The 22,461-nt window shown below is 35.8% G+C and overlaps 1 protein-coding gene across 2 annotated transcripts in view; it reads left to right on the forward strand.

The window, feature by feature from the left end:
* LOC110381684 (cadherin-99C) overlaps window positions 1–22,461 on the forward strand; it is a 146,339-nt gene that overhangs the window by 21,708 nt on the left and 102,170 nt on the right. The window contains exon 2 of one of the 2 annotated variants that reach the window (XM_064037795.1): window positions 3,300–3,347. The exons of the other annotated variant lie outside the window; for it this stretch is intronic. The gene's annotated coding sequence lies outside the window, so the exon portion shown is untranslated. The remainder of the gene's footprint in view (window positions 1–3,299; window positions 3,348–22,461) is intronic. 2 annotated transcript variants of the gene reach the window in all.

Below are 22,461 nucleotides of genomic sequence, written 5' to 3' on the forward strand. Positions count from 1 at the left end.
TCAATCTAAGGCCGGAACAATAGCCTCATAGAAGAGGTTAGCGTCGCGAATTTTTCGAACCGAATCGCAGACACGTGTGAAATGGCGTTTAGAATCGCTGATGTGTATATTACTTTCGATTTTTGTATCGTGAAAGCTTTGCTGTATTAGTAATAGGTGTTTTGTTTGAACAGCGAGTTGTATTGACTGTTTCAGCTATTGTTCGGTTTTAATGGCTCTCAATTTGATGCGTCAATTTGATGTCATGGTACAGTGACAAGTAAAACTGACTTCATATTGTTTAGGTGTGTTTTTTACCATTCCAGGTTTTATTATTTCTTAGTATAAACTGCAGATTGCAATTCTCTAAACGTATGCGAAATTAAATATCTGACAAGGGTCGTATGGAAACCTGTTGGCTGATGTCATTCGCCGAAAATATCTCTAAAGCATATCTTTAAAAGCCAAACCCAACTTTTTGTGCTTGTCTTAGTATGGTCTCGAATTAATTAATAATTCTAGATAGTGACATAAGCGAATAAGATTCTTCTTTTTCTCTAATAGATGCGTTAAATGGGACTTGTTGGAAAACATACGTTTGTAATATTGCACCCGAGACCAAAACATGAATGACGATAAAGCCTACTTTGTGTAACAGCACGTTTGTACTATAATGAAATGAACAATCCATTTCAACATTTAAATAGATTGCCTTTTGTTTATTTCTCCCACGGATCGCAATAACGGAACACCACTAAAGGCTCGAGCAGACCGGATGCGTATGCGTAACCACGCGCGTAGTCACGCGCGTATGAGCAGTTGCTTGCGTAACGACGCGCGTGTCTACGTTACGCAAGCGGTGTGGCCTGTCTCATACATTTCCATACATTACAACTCATGGTTACGCCGTAACTACGCGCGTGACTACGCGCGTGGTTACGCATACGCATCCGGTCTGCTGGAGCCTTAAATGGTAGCTAGGTACGTCACTACTTACTACGTGCGAAAATCCGATGCGTTATTTGCTCGTGAGAGAGTAAATTGAAATTTATGCCAAGTTGACAGTTCAATGAGGCATGGTTTATGAGAAACAAAGTCATTGGCAGAAGCTGTGCTTGATTGGTTTATGACTAGTTTTTGTTTACTCGGTAACAGTTGTTTATTATAGTGTTAGTGCTACAAATGTACGTTATATTATGAATGCAAATACCATTTACGTTATGCATTTGATATGACTATCGTCATCATTGAAGACTTTGCAATGAGCAAAGAATGTGAGTTTGAATTGTCGATTAAGGAAATATTTTGTATTCCAACAAATTTTAACATTGATCCTTGACATCTTAATAACAATTATGAAACTTAACACATCTTCATTTGAGCATGAATTAACAAAATCGCCCGTCAGTAGTTTAGAAAATTAATAACAGACGCGATCTTTTAAAAGCTAAAAGCTTTTACATCAAACAATAAAATGGAGAATAATTATAATAAACGTGAAAGTATTTTATGCGAAATGGCGCTGTCATAGCAGATTTGAATAAGTAAATAATATAAAGAAGCGATTTCACATCTCGCTGAAAATTATCTGCCGCAAATAAAGGTTGCATAAACTTCGACCTTTTTTATTTCTTATCCGTTCTTTGTCTTTTCACTTTTCATAAGTGGCATTTACTTACCGTTGAGCAATTTACGTGGTAATTCTCATAATAACCAGATAAGTGTTTCCGTGGACGGGTTTTGCTTTTGGTGTAAAAAGTACACCTACTTATGAATTTGGTAGGTATTTAAAATAATAAATACCAAATTCATAAGTAAGTCCGCTCTTGGTTTCGTTTGCACGCCGAGAGAACAGCATCTTGTACCTAAGTGTATAGCCTATGGTATTTTTCCGTAAACACTACTGTCTAACATTAAAACAATTTTCTATTAGCAAAGTTGGTAGTTCCTGAGATAAGAATGATCAACCAAAAAACTTATATTTCTCATCCATCAAGCTTAACCTTACTTCTGTCTGTAACTACATCTTTATCATCATCCACCACATTCCTAATAAAGATATTATTACACATAATTTCCTGACATACAATGTTGCCTACATTATACATGTAATGAATGGTTGTGAGACTCAAAAGGTTCGATCGGTTAATCAACATTTTGTCTCGAGTTTCATTCCGATCATATGTTTTGTAACCGAGCTTTTGTACATTGATTCGTTCACGGTTATGATCAGAAAGATTATACCCTCGGTTTATATGATCCCGATTTATAAAACGAAATAGCATATTATGTAACCAAAGCCCCTAATGTTGGATTTAAATTCTTCTGCTTTACGAATGAACTGCAGGTTTGATTTTCTAACAAGCCTAGTGCCAGAGATTTCTCAAATTCACCCGACGACTTTTGTTGTGGAATGATCGTTTAGTCTCTCAGATCTCTCAAGAGCAGTGGTTGTGCTTCCTAAGAATACTTACCTCTTTGGCTTAGGTCTTAAATTAACTGACGTTAAGTAAACGATATCTAGAGATGTATTCGACAAAACAAGAGAGATAGGTATTGCAGAAGGCGATGAAGGTAATACCTGTCAAATGTTAATTAATAACCAATTCTCATGTTCGACAAATAATAACATTAATTAACTTAAGAATAAAAGGCGTGATCATGAGAATTGAACTAATGAAGGTAGTGATTCAAGCGTGAAGAACATTAGAGCTTAATTACATAATCACTCAATATTGGAATGAGCAAAGATACACTACGATGATAGCAAAAACAGTCCTGACAAGGTCAATTCAGTGTAATGAAGATGGTGCAAGGAGTTATTAAAACAGATGAAGAATTCATTGCAATATTGCAAAGTTGCTTAGCTTTACTGCCTATCCAAAAAAGCCTAGGAAGCACGTCACTCATTCAAGATAACACACGCCACTATTGCTCTATTCTCGTGCCAATAGATGAGGTGACGCCACTAATCTGATTCCCTCACGGCAGGCAACTTTATCGCTTCCGCCTGCACCGGCGCGGGCGCCGCGAACGCAAGTAATAGCCAGCCTTATCTGAGACAAAAGGACCGACGCCACTATACCATGTTTTGGTCCGTTTACCCTATTTATAGGATGTTGTGTTTGAATGGTCCTTAGTTCCGATAACAATATCCATATTTATTTAACGCGAGTGTCTGCCTTTTTCGGCTGTATGAAAGCTATCTTATGGTGCCGTGATATTGTTTAAATCTGAATTATTCCTGTCTGTGTACGTTTCAAATTCTATGATGACTTTATTTTGGTATGCTAATTGAGTTTTGTAATTTTTCGTTTCAGGTAAGTTTCATTAAGTCAGAAGCCTTTGGATACATTGCAAGCTGTTTGGTAAACAACCTTATTTATGATCCCGTTCCACCAATACATCTTGTTAATCCTAGTGCATTTCTAGCATATCAGTGCCAGCGTTCTTAAAGGAAACTGGTCCTTTGCGTCTAACGATAAGTTTTAAGATATATCTTTCAAAAGTAACCATTTGACTACCACCATTAAGCCGCCTCAAGGAGATCTTATCTCGGACCCACCAACGATGATATTCCCGGCATGTTTCGCGGTAATTACTCCTAGTTAGCAGCAGTGGCCTAAAACTAAAGCTATACCATGAATAATTTAAACGGATCATCAAGAAGTTGCATGTAGCTTTGTCCATGCATTAGCGCTTACGAATAATGCCAAATATGAACCGTTGTCTGAAATTTCAATTCGTGACATCTCCACCGCTATTCCATAGTTCTGCAATTCTCAGGCCGTTATACCCGGGCTAAATTCCCAGCTATTACACTATTACGGGCTATTATGCAAGACAGAAACCAAGTCAGTCACATCATCGAAGCTCGAACAATGTCAAGTGTTCGCTCACAAGCATTTTCCCGTTGCATTCATTGCCATAACGATCAACGATTCACCTATTTCGTCTAATGTTTTTATGCAACGCGATTTGTGCATAAACTCGAACATTATGACTGCTTATGTATTCGTAACGTGATTTTTAAATCGTTTCAGATTATATGACATTTGAATTGCTGATCGTGGGTTTTGATATCGTTTTCTTTTTAATGCTTTGAATTTGTAACATCTTGTGTAAAATTAACATGGGACGAACGTTTTCGTGTGGCGCCTCTTGCTAGTAGCTAACTATTAAAGTAATCTGTGCTCTTGCTGCAGAGAGTAACATACCTAGGTAAGTGCTTTGTGTATCGCACTTGCTATTACCGACAACTTAACTCTTCAAGCTTATAAAATGTCTCAAATTACGCGAAACCTACATTCAGAATGCAAAACTGCATCAAAGCTCAAAGCGCTTTCTCTCAATGTCAACAAATACTTAACAAAATGACCTGTACAATTTAGCATCGCACATTTGTCACACAACATAATCTCGCGGATCTGGCAGTCGTCGCACGCGCACGTTGACATGCATGCCACGCACGCATTGGATAGCATCGCGAACATTGGTTCCTTGTGTTTACAAGGATTCAAATTATCGATATCCTATTTGTCCTATTGTTTTGTTTGATTGAATCTTTTCAGGTAGGTACAAGTGTCATATATTTATTTTCTATTTATCAAAAATTTTTTTACAAATGAAAGGTTTGAGTAACTGATACCAGCCCGTTACTGTAACCATTTTTTTGCGTAGTGAGCGGTATTACGTTAGATAGAAGGATCTTACTGAATGAGAAATCTGAAGGTGTGTGAAAATCTGAAACTTCTATACATATATACCTATATAATGCTTTTTGATATGTTTATCCAGCTATTTTGTTATGGTATAACCGTATAAATATTCAAATAGAAAAGATCCTTCTGTATTTATGGTTATCATCTCTTACCTTAGAAGTATCAAATACGAACAAACAAGGATTGTTTGTATCTCACCGTATACAAAGTAAGTATAGATAGATCACTTTCTCCACAGTTATTTAACTACTACGATTAGACCCTGATACCATTTTACTTTCCAAACTGTTTCTTTTGTCCTATTATAGATTCTTTGATAACTTTTATATTGGTGTCAGTCAAATGTCAGTCTTAGTTGTGAATAAATTAGGTAATTATTAGAATGTCTTGATTCGTCGTTTCATTTCATTTATGGTACAGGGATAAACATTCTGGGTGTTTTAATACCACAGTACTTTAGAATATTAATAACTACGAAAACAATGAAGCATGTTGGTATGAAACTTAAGGCAATTAAAATTATAGAGAAAGCTTTTGTTGTTATTCGTAATTAAAATAAATATTTATGTAATCGGAATTTTACTGAATGAATGTTGACCGAAAAAGTCATGTAAACTATGTTTCGTTCATCAATTAAATTATAATATCAGCAATTAAGAACATTGTTAAATTCTAGAAACAAAGACACATTTGAATATTTACGAAGGTTTGTTAACATCGAATCAAGGTTTATAGTCTTAAATTACTATCTTAAAATCGGTCAAATTACATATAAAATGGTCGGAATTTTCCGCATTCCTAAACAAAGCAGCAATTATGGATAGTACATGGTTGTTTGCGACCAACTTACTTGACTATTTTGGTCATACACGATTTTATCATTTGTTTCACTAAATTGATGTTATTAAGCCGCTTAATCACACACTTTTAAAATAAGCCTCATCTGCTACGTCGATTGTTGTACTCAATCTCAATTTTCCAAATTCTCTCACACTGCCAATTTTCTCCTAACACTCAAATGACGTATTTCAAAAGCGGTTCAGATGAAATCGTATGTGTACGTCACGGTGCCTGACGGTGGCTCGGGTCAGCGCCCCTGAACTCGTCTGCATTTCCTCTATTTACTGGCTTACTGGTGTACTAACCTCATGTTCGGGCTTATTTAGGGCGTGAATTGAATGAATATGCATTGTTTAAGTCAACGCGTAACAAAAGTAGGCTCTTTGATGTGAAGAATATGTATTTATGCAGACAGTTATGCCGCTTCAGGTGATATAATAGACGACTGGTTCACTTCAAGAAAAATTCAATAACCCGGATACCAGCACACAGTAGTAAGACGATGAACATTGAATATGCAACGGTAATTGAATAATAGTTCACTGGCATAATAGCGGGGCCATTATCCCAGAAGAGCGGTTGAGTTTCACAGCAATTTTCGTCTGATTATTTAATCCAATAATTCGAAACGTAACACATGAAATGTCATCACGAACTATACTTTGAACACATTACCATCTTATTAACTTGTTCTGGCGTCTAACAATCGTGTGCGAAATAACCCATCTGCTTGTGGAGAAACCTGCGCGCGCCGACCTTTGACACAAAATACAAGATGGCTGCCGAGCTGTCAAACTAAATACTCTTACTTTCCTTATCCGTTAACAAATCATATTCAAAAGTTTCGTAGCCTCTTTTGTAGATCTATTGTGTCTATGATCCATTGTGAAATCATTCTAAAAGAATTATCACTTTTTGTTGCCTGAAAATGACTGACTACCGGTGGTCTTATTGATTGTATAATTCACACTTATACGCCTTCCTTTTCTATGCCATTGTCTAAAAAAGTGATGATAATAATCGAATCAACTGCACAAATGAAACTTTCGGTTCTACTGAATAAGCATTTCTAATTCGCAAATAATAGGGAATCAGTTTCGGATAATGTTGGTTAAGATATGGCGCGTTATTTGAGTCCGTAAACCCGAAGTAGCCATGCAAATCGGTATCGTATTCATAGCTGAATTATTTAGACTTTGAAATTTCGCCGAGATGTATTTATTGGCCAAACATGACATTACGAGGAAATCGGAATGAAAAGTTACGTGATTTTATTGTGTTAGTTGCATGCGCTATGTTGTGGCTCATTTATCATAGGGCAACCTCGATTCGCCGAGCGCAGTCAAGCCATAGAAATTGTACATAACAGTTTCCTTATGCGTTCGTCCTATATGATTGATATCCTAAGTTTTTTTTTGCTGTCTTTTTATAGATTCTCCGTTTAAGTTATAAATCTTGAGTGAGGTGTTCCTATGAATCAGAGAACTTGTTTGTTTGATTTTATTAGTTTCTTTTATTCATTAGTTGTCGTTTGTCGTACATTCTTGTTCAGTATTTTTTGATTCGACACATGAATTTTAATGTAACGAATTTTAGTTAGCATTTGCCTTTCAATATAATGCTGCTACAAAACTAGTAGCTTTAATACGTAACATAGAAGTAACTGTTCAAGTTCTAGCTTTGTTATTCAATGAAGACAATGGACTCCAGTGGTTCATGAAATTAATGAGGGTAATTTTATGGTCGATTTAGGTGTATCAGGCTGTAAATGTCGATTATATTTACGACTTGAACTAGGCCTCTCCTGTTGAGCGTTGTTTACTGGCTTTCGCTTGCGACTTTGTACGCGTTTACAGTAAGACTATCTAGTAATTTAGTTGCATCATCATTGTTAGTAATGATATTGTCGGTGCAGGTACTATTTTCTTAATTCATTGTTCGATTTAAATTATATTTTGAAGGCTTTCTTACTACTTGATTAGTTTTTTCGTCTTTCATGCCTTTTAATCGATGACAGCTAGACCTATACTTTTCAAGCTCAAGTTAAGCTTAATTGTAATAAAAGTAGGCAGACATGAGGTTTACGAGTCAATCCGTAACGTCAAACCTACTCAAGCTCCATTCATTAATGAAAGAAAATCGTAAACTACATCCCACGCTCTTCGTAAGAGTAATGAGGTAACAGGTGTTTGTAAACAATGCACTGAAGACTGTCACAGTTTAGTACCGCAATGTTCGAAATTCAAACGCTTTTTCTTCTTTTTAGTGTTGTCAATTCAATGAAGTGACAGCAAAGAGTTTTTACTTAAAGACCAAGAAGGTTTTATATTACTACAGCAACAGTTTTCGGAGACGTAACGCCTAGTTACCCAACCGCATGCACAGCAGTGATGCATCTTTCCGTTAGGTTAAAGGTTGAGCAGATGAACTGTCAATACCCCAGAGTGACTCGGCACTTAAGCTGCCAGCCAATTATGTAAGCCAATCCGACAAATGCATTTCTGGGAATTAGATAATCTGCTGTGATAATGTCTCCCTCATTATGTTAACCAGTGAAGCATATAGTGTCAAAATGGAGTGATTCAGGCATTTCCTATCGAATATTGAAAAGGGTAGCGTTTAGTATCACCGTGTGAGTTAAGCCCTCGTATAATTTTACACGACAATACCGGAAGAACACTTTCAGTGTCTGTTTGCTTGTTAAAGAAGTGGGACTCACTTTCTATATTGCATTAGCGGTAGTCTTACCTGATAAACTTCGTAAGCTGTTTATCATATACACGCATCTGAGCCTGTGTATCTACCTTTGTGAATACATGATGCGTGTTTTGTTCAAACTGTTTGAGATGTTATATCAATCGCCTTTGAATTTTAGAACATCCAAATCAAGTCTTCTTCAAATAAATTCTAGCATACTTAAAATAGAAGCAGTACTTAAGGAATCATCTATCTACAAATTGTAAACGATACTTTACTATTTTTGAAGAATCGTAGATGGAACCTCTTTTTTGATGATTCTTGCTGCTACGTAAGGCGAATGATTCATAAACAAATGAACTTCTAAATCTACATAAAACTTCGCAACAAAACGGGCCAAAACAGAACACAATTTCATTACGATCTGAAACGCCATTAACCATGTTTGGTGTTTACGAATCCGACCAAAAGTAGGGAAACAGTTAGCTATCCAAGCAAAAGTATGACACAGTATGAATGAAAATTACATATCTACATTTTAAAGAGAAATATAATTCTTTATGACTTTTCGGTGTTACATCTCATTCAGCTACAAGAAACGACCCATAAAGCATAATATTAATTCTTCAGAAGGAAAACGGTGAATGAGGTTGCAAATTCTTGAATGATACTTTATGGTTCTCGTGTGTGACCGACTAAGGTCCAAGTTCACTGACAACATAAATGTCAGTTTTCTTAAAACAACGGTTTACTATGACTATTGGATTATTCCACCTACAATTTGTAAGGTTTTAGCACCAATCGTTTCAGTACCCATGCTATTATATACACACTTCCATCACCTAGGGGTATTTAGTATTGCTGCTGTAAAAGTGCCAAAAAAACTCGTTGAATTTTTAAAGTAAACGGTTGTTTAAGAAAAAAGGACGTTTATGTCGTCGGTAACTTTTGCCTTATGCTCGTACAAAGTAAAGTCAAGATAATAGAAGCTGTTCGTTATCACTTCGTGTAGTATAAACAACTTTAACAAGTACCCGTTCACATACACGTCACTTGACCGGCAAACCCTGTAGTCTCGTGCTATTGTGGAGTGTAAGTAGGCCCGCTTTCTATCTTGTTTTAATATATTATAAGCTTGCAGTATGTTGTATTTTTGATACCACATCTAGATTGTTTGATAGTAATAATATGTCTGATAGAAAATTGTATTGGGAATGGTTAAGTAAGATGCAACTTAAAATGTGTTAATTGATAAGTACCAACATAAAACGAAGAAAATGAAAAGAACAGGCAAAAATGCCAAAATATTTGACTGTAATTTCTTTAGATGACGTTACTTTAGTAAGATATATATAAGCAGTAAAACAAATTTAGCATGTCTCCACAAAGGCCTATGCAGAGTATTCTTATTCAGTAGTTTACTGTTACAATTTACAGTACACAAGACATAAATAAACCAATATCTGCTACTATCATCACGATTTACTATCCCCGATATCTGAATACAAAACAGAACTAATAACCATATTGACATTGCGAAACTATGTTGATTTAGCTGACCACCTTCATTTGTTTCAAACCAATACTTTAGCCGCGCATTGGGAATGTTCCTAAGTACTAAAATCACAAGAATAATGGCTCCTGTCGGTTCCTAAACGATATGTTATTAATATAACTTGCATGTACTTAATCTTACTTTGATAATGTTACTAAAGTAAGGACATGATATGGGTACAATAGGAAGCTGGTTAAATAAAGTCCAACGTAACTCCTATAGAAACGGTAAAAGTTTGTATTTGCTAGTGTGGGAAATGCACTTTTTGCCTGAAAAGGAAGATGTCGCTTTATACTTACGTGCCAAGTTAGGAATGATTCGATCAACAAGACATTTAACGGAAATTCGTTTTCGTAAAGCTGCGTAAAGTATCAGCTATTAAAGGTTTTCCAATTAATAGCAGGGAACGACTAAACTTTTAACATCGGATGTTATAAGATGCGTGTAATCGTTAAAAATACAAAATTAAAAAAAAAACGCATTGCATATTGCCACAGATATTATTACTCATCAAGCATGTATAACTGAACCACGGAATATGAACAGATCAGCGGAGATACTATAAGGAAGGTAGTTCGGGAATCTTTTTCTTCAGGTCTATAACGTACCGAGGGCGTGAACAAAACGACCAGCTTCGACTGAACTAACGAGGCAGCCGGGTTCTTAGAGACACCTGTCAACGATTCTAAGTTTCGCAAAAAAGGGCAGGTTCCAAAGAAGGTCGTCTTCGATTTTTGTTATGACATCTCTGCGCGACATTTTGCTCCCCAAGAACTGAACCTACTTATTTACTCACTGTTAGTAGGCATAAAGTTATATCTATTTTTAGCCCACTAATCACTTGCACTAATCTCGAGTGTAAACACGCTGTAATATATTATCGCGTTTTGACAAGAACAAGGCTGTAAAGGTCTTGATTTTCTATGTGCGGAAAACTTGCCCGTGGCTATACTGGCGGGCTTGTAATTAAAGGACTGAATGTATGTGTACCTACCTTATATAGGGGGATTAGTAATATAGGATTTATTGGTTTGAGGGAAGTGTAATTACTTGTACTATTTTATAGGCGACCGGATAATGTGAGGGCTCAGCTGGTTGTGTGTAAAACAAGTGAATGACTATTTCTTTTAAATACTTCATGGGGCAGTTAATCATGGTTTTAACTTATTGCATAGCGTTTCATTCAGCTCTAAGAATATACCTCTATACCTTTCTAATTTTTTCTTCGCATTTTGGCTCCTTTATATTACTTAGCGTCCACTTGCGTTGACTGTGGCGTTGTGTGATGTTACAGACTTTTACAAACAATAAAACTCGACTTCACTTCGAGTATGACAAATAGGTACTATCAAAATCGCATCAAAATCGGTTAAGTCAAAAATGAGTTAATCGCGCATAAATGTACAAACTCATATACAAATATGTTAAAACAAGGTAGATATCTGCATTCTGTACAAGGAAAAGTCACCAATCTGAGTGTGAATCTCGTCACCATACAAACCACACAGCTATCATAATACCAAACACTCGATAGTCACGAATTTTGTTTGTAATCAAGTGTCATTCAACGAAGATGGTCTTGACATCGAATCGAGGAAATTGCATCACCGTTGTTATGTTGCAATGGAAGATGCTTGCCTTCATCAATGCCATTTCAAAATAATACCATACTTATCAATAGTTTATTAATGATTAATAAGAAGATTTTGAATATTTTATCTTTTTGTTTGAGTGGAGACTGCGATTAGGCAAACATAGGTATTGTTATTGTAGGATATTCTGCTTATCAAAAGTACATAATTTTATTAATCTTGAGTTTAGAGTTAGCTTCTGTAATTGGTACAAACGTTCAAATTCTATAATAATAATAGATGTGCGACATTTTCAATCTTGTAATATGTTCTAAAGAACGCACATCTTTAAGGCACATACATGCCTTTCTATGTAGGACAGGTTTAAATAGGTAAATAAGACAGCTTTCAATAAGCGTTCTTTCTTCTAAGCTTAAGAGTAAAAATCTAAGTAAAACTCACTTAGTTGTCTTGTTAAGCATCACGTTGGGTGTAAAGCAAGTGACTGGCTCAAGGCGAATGCTTGAGATTACTGCAATGTTTAAATTGTAGGAACTCTAGGGGTGTGTCATACGTCCTGTAATTTTTCATGACGTTTGTTTGGTTTCGGAACTTTGAGGAAAGCTTACATAAATACACTGTAAAAGCACCTATAAACTCTGGCTTGGCTTATGCCATCTCAAATCAAAATTGCACGTCTTTGAGTCGCGTAGCGAGACGCTGCGATTGTCATTTGTTTCAGCTTATTCGAACATTTTGTTCCTCTAATGTTGCAACAACCAGAAGCATAAAGCAATAGAAATTGATGTCTTTCAACAATACTATTAAGGTAATCAAATACATATTTTTTACAAATGTACGGCGATCAAAAAAGCAAAAAGTCACGCCAACGAAACATTAGGTACGCAATCGAGTCGTTAGTGTATTTGCTATTGCAACTGCATTTGCTTCACGCTGTATCTTCCTAAGTTAAGCAATACAGTCAATAGATCTTTCTTTTGACAACTAAATGGTAGATGATATGAAATAGTATATGTAATTGTGAGTCCATAATCTTATATCATGACGCGGCTTTCAGCTATTAAAGAAATCAAGTTGTCGGTAGTTACGCTGTATGTGAAAGAAATCAATTTCAGATGGCTTGCAGATATACTGGAGTAGGAGATTAGCCGTTTCTTATATACCTACGACTATGTAATCATGGCTCGTAACTAAAGTAGTTTCCCTGACATATTTTCTTGTATATGTAGATTCATTTTTGCTGTACGCAGGTGTAATACTTCGTCATTATCAGGATTTGTATCGTCCCACCGCTGGTCACAGGACTTCTCTCACACAGAGGAGGATTACAATTAGGGTGTAATGATTAACCTTTTCACCGCCACGCCATATCGGTATTCCTATGCCCTGTACGCCAAGCCCGAAAATCTTAATTTTAAATATCTACTAAAAAATACATAAAAGTAATGATTTAATAGGTTTATTTTGTATTTTTCTGCGACCTGTTTTTTGTCGAGTATAGCCGTCGTTGGCGCACAGGGCACGCTTGCTCATGTCGGCTATAGCCGACATTGGCGTTCAAAAGGTTAATACTTAATACATTCTATTATTCCTTTTTATTTCTTGACAACCTTAAATAAAAACAAGCAACCTTAAATTGGTGCAAGAAGCGTGTGATTTACAACAAGACACGCCGCAGGCGACAGAGTTCCTAAGAAGATCTACAGATTGCGCCCGCTCAGTAATACACAATACATTTAGTTCTACGTTTATTTACCTAATACAGCATGAGAACCGTGCTAAAGTCGAAATTTCAAACAGTAATTGGCGATTGTTTCGTTCATTCACTTCATTCCAATTGAATTTCGTGATATTTATAGCGTTTAAGTGACCATACAACGGTCAAAAGTCACTCGTTCGGATACCGATATTGTGTATCTTGTTATTTCGAAATGTTTGCACAATTTGCTTATTATTCGGTAGTTAGACTCTTTTGAGTTTACCTACAATACCGTGCTATTGGATATGTCGTAAGTTTCTCTACTTGGTTCTAAATGTCATAAGTATTTGCAAATTGGAAGATCTTTCAATTTGTTATTTGAATCATTTGTGTCAGAGGTTATGAGATAAGGTCAACATTAACTTAAGTAATTATAGTAATAACAGTGTTTAACTTATTTGAAAAAGATTAGTCACGCAATACTATTAATCTTGAAGTTTGAAAGGAAGAGTTCCCATCCTTTCTTAAATTGTGAAGTCAAGGTAAATACACACGCGATCGAGCTTTCGAGTCTATTATTCCGAAGATGTACGAAGATAGCCGAAGTTATCATAAAGTAATTCAGCTATCTCCGAACATCGAAGGGCTTATGTATCAGCTACTTTGATAGTAACCCTGCATGTTGTGAAAGTTACAAGTAAATAGGTTACATGGAGCTACGGGCTGTCTACTTGTCACCTACTTGCACACTATAGACCCTTTACCATAGATAATGGTGGCTCTGAACAGTTCTTAGCACGACCATTGGATTTAAGTTTTTGCACAGGTTCTTAAAATCAAAGTCATGGAACTAGGATCGCTATTTAGAAAAATCTAGTGATTTTTCGAATTCTTAATGCCACCAGAGAATGCTTCAGATCATCTTGTATGTGCATAATCCTTGACAGTCTATAACGAATATAAAATGATTATATGTACCTACAGATACGTACTTCAGTACCTCGTCAAGTAGTCATCCAATAATGATGATACTTTATAAGTTCGAGTTCACCTAGGTAAGCTCCACTTGCACGATATGGACCTAAGAATCGAATGAAGACTCTAAGAATACATCTTTAGCGAGGATCTTTAGTTGTTGTGGCTTTCTTCAAAAAGTTTTTTAGTTCTTGTTTAATGTTAAACGATGTCACATTTCAAGCATTTTATTTGCAATACCACATTTGACCCCTACAAGTGTGGACAATTCACCGAATATGTAAATTTTAGTGACCGCCGTTCCCTTGGTCAGCTAACGAGGTGTTGAATTGCTTCTTAATGGGAGATCAAAGTGGGCTATGAACGTAAATAGTCATTTCTGTTTTACATAACCATATTCAAGTAAGGATTTAACATGAATACTGCATTATTTTTTCAAACTTTCTTAAGTACGATTCGAGTCATATTTTGGCGGTGTCATGCTAAGAATTAACCCTTGAAATGTCTGAAATAATGACACTACTTTGAAGTTACATTAAACTTAGCATGTAATTCAATTCAAAGCTGTTGGCGGTAATGAAACATGTAATAGAGATTATTTATTTATTGCTTCTGCCCTTCATTTCGGATTGCTTTCCCAATAACAAAGTGCTACAAACATTGGCGATATCCTTTAACCAAAAACCAGTATAACTGGACTAGTCACGAACGAGGCTCAAGATCCCGTTAGGAGAGTAAATCACATTAATGCTTTCCTACGCGTTGTACCCGTCATAGTGTGGCAGAGTTACATGTGGATAATTACGTGTTTAATCCATTTCCTATGGCTTTCGAACGCATTCCTCCTATCAACGAGCATTGGATATACTGCAAATATTTGCAAGCAAACCATGTCTGGGTTTCGCAAAATATTTTCACCCTGATAGTGCAACAATTTTGTTTTAAAGTTGCATTGTATATCGCTGTTGCTACGTATGGATTAAAACGTAAATAAACCAAATATGTCCACAAAATAAATCTCTTACCTTAACGGTATCTTAAACGCGACAACTTAGGAATAGCCACAGCATAATCAGATACAACAAAATTCCTTTTGTAGGAGCTATAAAGAATTCTAATCTCCAAATGAAATGTTCAAGTAAATCAAAACGTATCAGTTGGAAGACAAAGTCTCAGCAGGTGGACATGGCTGACGACAACAGAGGTGGAACATAGCATTCTGTGAGCATCGTTCGTTCTATCACATAAATTATCCTCGTGCTCCCATACGGTGCGGGTTGCGCTTGCGATGGTACACAAGGCAAAAGCTGCAAGCGATCGAGATTTTTACTCGATATTCTCTAGCTATTTTCTGTTAGTGATACTAAGAAACAGAGCCAAGTAATAAATATTATAAATAATATATAGGCTCAATTTGAGACGGAGTAAAAATCCTTTCCAGCCACAGATATATATGATTCTAGTAAACTCGATTAAAAAAACGCTCAATAACCCTCGGGTTCTAACTACGCCACCTATGAATGATTATTTAATTAATATTTTCATTGCTATGCAATGATGAAGATAATGGCCATAGTTGATATGTGCAACGTATCGTTACAAGGCGAGAATAGCGTTCATTCTTCAACACCAAGCGATTAAGCGACTATTAATATTCCACACGAGCTGCGAGATAAATGACTTTTCCGCGATAAAATCGCAATCGATTCGCAATTAATTCCCTTCACGCGTACAAAAATATATTGGTTACTAATAACAGTAATTCCGTCCTAGTTAATAACATTTTTTCGCCACCCACTTATATCTTGGGCCATAAATATTGTAACTAATGCACGCCCATTCGCTGCCAAGCAGTACCGGCGGTATATCGGAAGAGGTGTGCAGATATGAACTGGTTGACGTATGTGCTACGTTATTAATTATACCCAGTCTAGACGGCTATTTTCATATAAGCATGGGAATTTAATCGTAGGTTCTGTTAGGAAAAGCTCATCGGTTAACTAGACGTGCGAATTAGCTAGTTAACTTTGAAAATGGCTTAGAAGATGGCGCGGTGTTTTGACCGCACCTCAGTAAAGTTGCATTTAGTTAAGCCTCTCTGGTCTATTTTCTTATTGTCCTGTATCTCGTTCTAATTCTACTAAAGTGCCTGTTCATAAGATAGAATAAACGATCGTTTGATCTCTGAACACCATTACAGCTATTCACCTGGTTGTTGGTCGAACAAGTTTGATCGATGGATTTATATCAGCACAATCGACTGGACTGTTATTCTGTTTTGTCTACACAGTTGCATATTGACACAGTAAACATTTGCCGATCATCGCTTTGCAAGCCCTTATTCTAATGAGTGCAAGTCATTCAATTTAATCACCTTTAAGTTGCTTGTTCATTCGTAATTTGTAGCGTGACATATTTAGACCGCGCTGTCTCATTGTAAGCCAAAGCTCTTTCACGTCTTCCACAAATTACTATTGTTTTGATTTTATTTTCGTTGAATTTACAATGCTTATTTCGATCTACCGGATTGTATAGGCCGTTGTCATTACTAATACCTAGCATTACAATACCAAGTAATCTAATATCTTTGACTCCATTGCGTAGACTTACTAATATTCCTATTAATCTTTCAAAACTACGCAAAATTCTTGTTCTGGGAATGGGTTCACTATGATTGCCCAATTTGAACTGGTGACCTTTCGCTCGTAAATCCACACCCTATCTCTGGCCTGTGTGTCTATCGGTTAAATGTAAATATCTTAGAGGCATTTTAAGCGACCCACTGATATGCACGACAGATTTGTAAAATGGCAAGGAAAATGGTCCCAAATATCACGCACTTATTCGCCTATTTGTAAGCGAGACAATGGCGGAGAGACGTAGAGATAATGTTCGATACAAAGTTGAATACTAAAGGGGACTTGTGTGTTTCGGAATACGCATTATTCGTAATGGACGCATTTATTCAGTCGGTTACTTCAAAATCGGGTTATTTATTATTGCATAAATTCAATCAAATATTTTCTAGGCACTCGGAGAAAGAATCCTTGTTGTTGGTGTGGTTACAATACTTACATACAAAGATTGAAAATTCTTCTTTACGAACAAAACACACATTTATATTAAGAAGGTGCTCAAGAAAACAAAAGAAAGATAAATTTCAAACTGCCTCTCTGTCTGGATTCGTACTTATTGGACTTGTAAAGTTAAACTTGGCATCATGGTTAAACGAACTCATTATACTAATGCAAATATCTATGGCGCATTGCCAATATTCACCGAAGACTTAGTACTCTATTTGGTAAGCAAAATAACGAAGGAGTTATTATAGTTCCTAGATGTTATGTTATGCTTATAATATTTTATGGCTTTATCAGAGAAACGTTTATTACCAGCTGCCACATTAGTTTTTGGGATTATAAAATAAATTTCATACCGGTTTTTCTCCATAGCGTTTACTTAATCCTCGCGAGTCAGTAGCTTATGCTTATTTCTGAATATCTGATCGAGTCTTTGTGAATTTATAAGTGTCCAGTGTTCATGTTCCAAAATTAATTTTACTTTGAAACAGTATTCATAAATTGCTTTAGTTCGGTCTAATGTTCCATTATCACTTTTTCAATCTTTAGCAGTATTAACTGAAAGATAGGTATGGTGGCAAACAATATTAACATTATCTTTGTCAGAATGCATCTATAAAGCTACTAAGCGGTATAAATATTCTTGACAATACTGAATCAGGTTTTTAAATGCTGCAAATGGTCATGGTTGTCTTCGAGTTGTTAAATACCCCATTCAAGATGCATTGTCACGTACTTCCTTTACAAAAATTACGAGAATCAATGTGCCGACAGAAGGTGCCGCCTATAATAAATAATTTTAAAATGACCACTGATATTGAAAATAAAGGGTTTTGTTAAAAAACGGTAGAAGAAAATGGGAATCTAAGGATCAACTCCTTTAAAGCAATCTATAAAAGTGGCAATGAATATTTGCTCATAGCTTTGCCAATTCGAAAGACTAATTAATTTTAAGCCTAAAGACAGTTCTTAAAGTCGAAGTCAATACCAAAAATAATTAAAGTGCGAATTATTTTGCGACATACCATTAATTTGTGCTGCTGTAAAGAACGTAAAATTGTAAAACCCATCTAAAAAATTACTACATAGGCTACGTGTAATTGTCATTTTTGCAGATTATGACTTGAAATTCGAAGAATTATATGTATTTGTAAAGAAACTGAAGAATTGTATTTATAATAAAGTAAATGATATTTACAGTTATAATATAGACAACCTTACATTAAACGAAACTACAATAAAAATATTCTCACAGTTATTGAAATCTAGCTCTAGACGACATTTATGTGTTTAACATATATGTTATTGCACTATACCTCGAGTAAAACCGCAGGGCGTTTAAACTAAACAAGTAATATAATTTGAGTATCAGAAGATACAGTGTTTATTACCATTTTTATGACCGATCACGTGTTATTAAGTACTGTTATACTGAATAATGTGGCCATTTGTAATGGAATGCGTGTTTGTTGTTCTAAACTTGTTGTAATTGATAATCAGGGACTGCGTTGGGCTTGAATACCAACCATTATTTATGTATGGTAATGTTGCCGCTTTGTATAGCAAGTGCTTTTAATATGACGTCAGATTCGGTTAGCTTTGAGTTTAACTCACGTTGTTTTCAGAGCTTGAGGTTTTTAATGTCTTATGTCAATGGGACCCGGCTAAAGAGTCAGATCAATTTCTGTTTGATGCAACTCCTCACATATTTCTATGAGCTTACAAAAGTTGGCCCCGTATGAAAAGAGAACTTGGAGTTCATAAAAAGTTAAAGCCAGATAATTTAAATAAGTTTTGCCGATAACTAATAATATGTGGACCATAAAAGTGTCGATGTTTGTAACCCATATAAATATAATATATTATTATATCAGTTCATAAACAATATCTAGAGCGAATTGAGCTGTAAACCTATTTTACCCAATCTCCTTATAACCGTACCCTTTAACCGTATTCTGTATCAGAAATGGCGAATCCAATTCAATAAGCTATAAACACTTAAAGGTTGTACCTTATAATGGATTATATTGGTGTTCGTACACTGAAGGCAATTCTATTTCTTCACTTTAGTTTCTTTCTAGGTCAATTTAATATTATAGTCTGTAATTCCAATAAGTAGTTTTATTTATAAATATGTATTATAAATCGCTAGAAGTATCTATGTGAAAGTAGTCATAACATTTATATTTACAATGAAAACAATAATGTTCTAGTAAATAATAGCACATATGATATCAATGACAGGAATGAAAGAAAGATTCTTTGGATTCTTTGAATGTTGTTGATTGAGTTTACATAAAGGAATGCAGAGCGGATAGATAGAAACAATCTCTAGACATTCTTGTCCCCCTGAAAGTGTAAAAACGAACCTATGGTTTTCTTAATACAGTTCATCAATCCGGCAACCGCCTTACTCACGTACTACATTACCAACATATAATATTTCCCTGTCATTTTCTCATACAAATTCGACATACCCCAGCAATACATTACGTTTAGCCACAGACCATTGTTCACGTCGGCGATACTTCAAACTCGATCGGGACGTGAGTAACAAATATCTTTGCGTTCTCGAAATTACTCGCTCGTGACAACATGGTTCTTATATGTGTCGTTTGTATGTTGTGGATGAAGATTTATTTGCATTACGGTACTAGGCCATATATGAGTAGCGTGAAGCAAGAAATGAGCTCTTGTTCACACTTATGGCAGTGCGAGTTCGTCTTCGTTCCGTTTTCGAATAGCTTTCACGGCATTTTAGTAATAGCTTTAAGAATGTTGACGAATAGATAGCTTTTAGAAATCTTTGCGGAATTCTCCATTTAAATAAGTGGTTATACTGTCTAAAATACTTTAAACTTTGCTGTCTATAGCTTCCAATCGCTTCCTTGCGTATACGAACTCTAACTCAAACTACACTCAAGTTCATTTGACATACATTTTGCTAGATATAAAGTCTATGATGACGATATCTTTAGAACAATAGTGCTCATCATGTGAACGATGTAGCAGACCCTTCTTTTCTTGATCGCAATGGTATTTACCTTGGCCCCAATGCCACAGGTTATCGATACAGTCACTATTACGTCCTTTCAGAAACATAAACGTAGTGTTAAGCTTTCAGAATTATACGTAGTTGGAATGAATTATGAGTGAAGATTATACTATGGGTTCTGCTTGGCTTGAGTTCACTTGAGCTTCTGGACCTAGCATCGGTCTTAGAATTGAGGATCTTAAAATTGGTCTTTTTGAGTAGGCAATTTTTTATGAAACACTTGGTATCCATTATGCAAAACCTGAATAAAATGGCAAGATGTAAGACTTTTAAGATCAGTGTCTTCTGATAAAGAGTGAGGAACTGTTAAATAAGATTTACGTAATAAACCAACAGGAGATAACAAAAGACAATCGAAACGCAAGAACTTTGAACTACCATTCAACAACAGACATATCAAATGACATATTTGAGCAATAAAGGATGTTGCCACAAACAACCCGACAACCTATTAAATTGCAATTGTAAACATAATTAATTACACTGACATAAAACAGTTACATAAAATCAAAAACGCAATAGCATTTCAATAAGCTTAGTTACCATAACGGTTCGTTCGTTCCGTAATAGGTCTAAACGTATGCATTAAGTCACGGAGATATACGCCTCGTAAGTCTCGTTTCGCTTTCAGAATCACGAGTTTTGCTCTCGAAACGACGTTTAAGATACATTATGTATGGTCTTCTAACACGCTTGGCTTGTGAATTGGAGTGTAAATATGTAAACAAACAACTGACTTTGGAAAGAGAAATAGGAGGCTTTTGAACCCCTTATTGGGTAATATTTCGGGAGTCGTCAATTTATTTTGAAGAGCAATGTTGGTCTTAGATATTTGGGAGTTGAAAGAAGGTTACATAATTCTAACTGTTCGTGACTTTTCCTGGGTTCGTCAATCGATGGAATTTGATGACCTGTTCTGTTGTGGTATTTAGCATGAAAGAGAACTATGTCAGAACAAATGAAAGTATTCAATAATACTGTATGAAAACCTACACCTTCGGGCGTCTCCTTATTCTGAGTAATCTGAAACCGTTACTAACACGGTAAGTGCATTTTCATTTTTATAAGTTGATTGTAATTTATGGCCGTATAGATAGTAAAATAATATTTAATACCTTACCAAAAACGGCTAAAATATTCAAATAGACAAGTAATCAAAATGCAATGTACCATACATCTTATTTGTACCCTTCATTGTATCAATAAAATAAATCACACTGTACCCGAGCTATGCAAAGACACCGCAGAACTTTTTATTATGCCATTTGTAAAGGCTATAACCATACAATACACTGTGATGCGCTAATCTGTTTGACACAGCCCCGAGCGTTGTCTCTCGAATTTGTAGACTAAAGTCAGCAATAAATTAAAACGACTTTAAACTTAAAGCCATCAATCGAATATAGTTTTTAAATCAATACTTCCAAAGTTGAATTTGGTATGCTATAAAGGTAATAGATGCGTCTTCGATATGCTCATGCGGTGTTCCGTTAGCCGCTCACCTGCGCCCGCGCTTCTCTAGTTATGCTAATGGCTGAGCGCGGCTCGCTCTCAGTACTAAGTACTGAGAAACATGGAAATAAGTCCACTGGAAGATTTACTAGCCGTATTCCCTTGTATGTAGATTTGTACTCGCAATATTTTCCTATGAAAACTGTGCTTGCACACCCAATAGAAGCCTGGCGTCATTACGTAGTCATACGTATTCAAATGAGACAATCGTTTAGATAAGCATTTCGCTTGAAACAGTATATTATGTTCATAGCACTGATAATAATTTCCAATCGATTGCCGTATAACATCGGATTTACTTAAAACATATCCGAGAAAGACAAAACGAGATAATAGCTAGATACCGGGTATATTTGGTGATGTTCCTTATCTAGTATGGACCATTTATATCAGGGTATGGAGATATTCTGTTTCGTGAACAAGACCGTGGGTGGACGCGAAACGGTAAAGGAAATCGATTCCTCTGTACGTGTTTGAATCGATTTCTCGACACCGGGGTTAAGTGTGCGAGTACCGAGTAAGATGTTCCCCAGTTTCATTTGCGGGCAAGAGACCACTTCATCGGTATTCCAATACTGAGTCATGGTATGTGCATACTTAATTGTGCATGTTAAGTGTTATAACTTTACAAGTTCCTGCTATTAAATTGCTCATGTTAAAATGTTGCACGTCATAAATGTTTAATGCAAAAAGCTTTTGAATGATTTATTTTAGCTTCATTCTAGGCTTGCAAATAAAGCCTTTAACATGCTCTTT

The sequence above is a fragment of the Helicoverpa armigera genome, chromosome 14 (assembly GCF_030705265.1).
Source record: "Helicoverpa armigera isolate CAAS_96S chromosome 14, ASM3070526v1, whole genome shotgun sequence".
Taxonomy (NCBI): Eukaryota; Metazoa; Arthropoda; class Insecta; order Lepidoptera; family Noctuidae; genus Helicoverpa; species Helicoverpa armigera.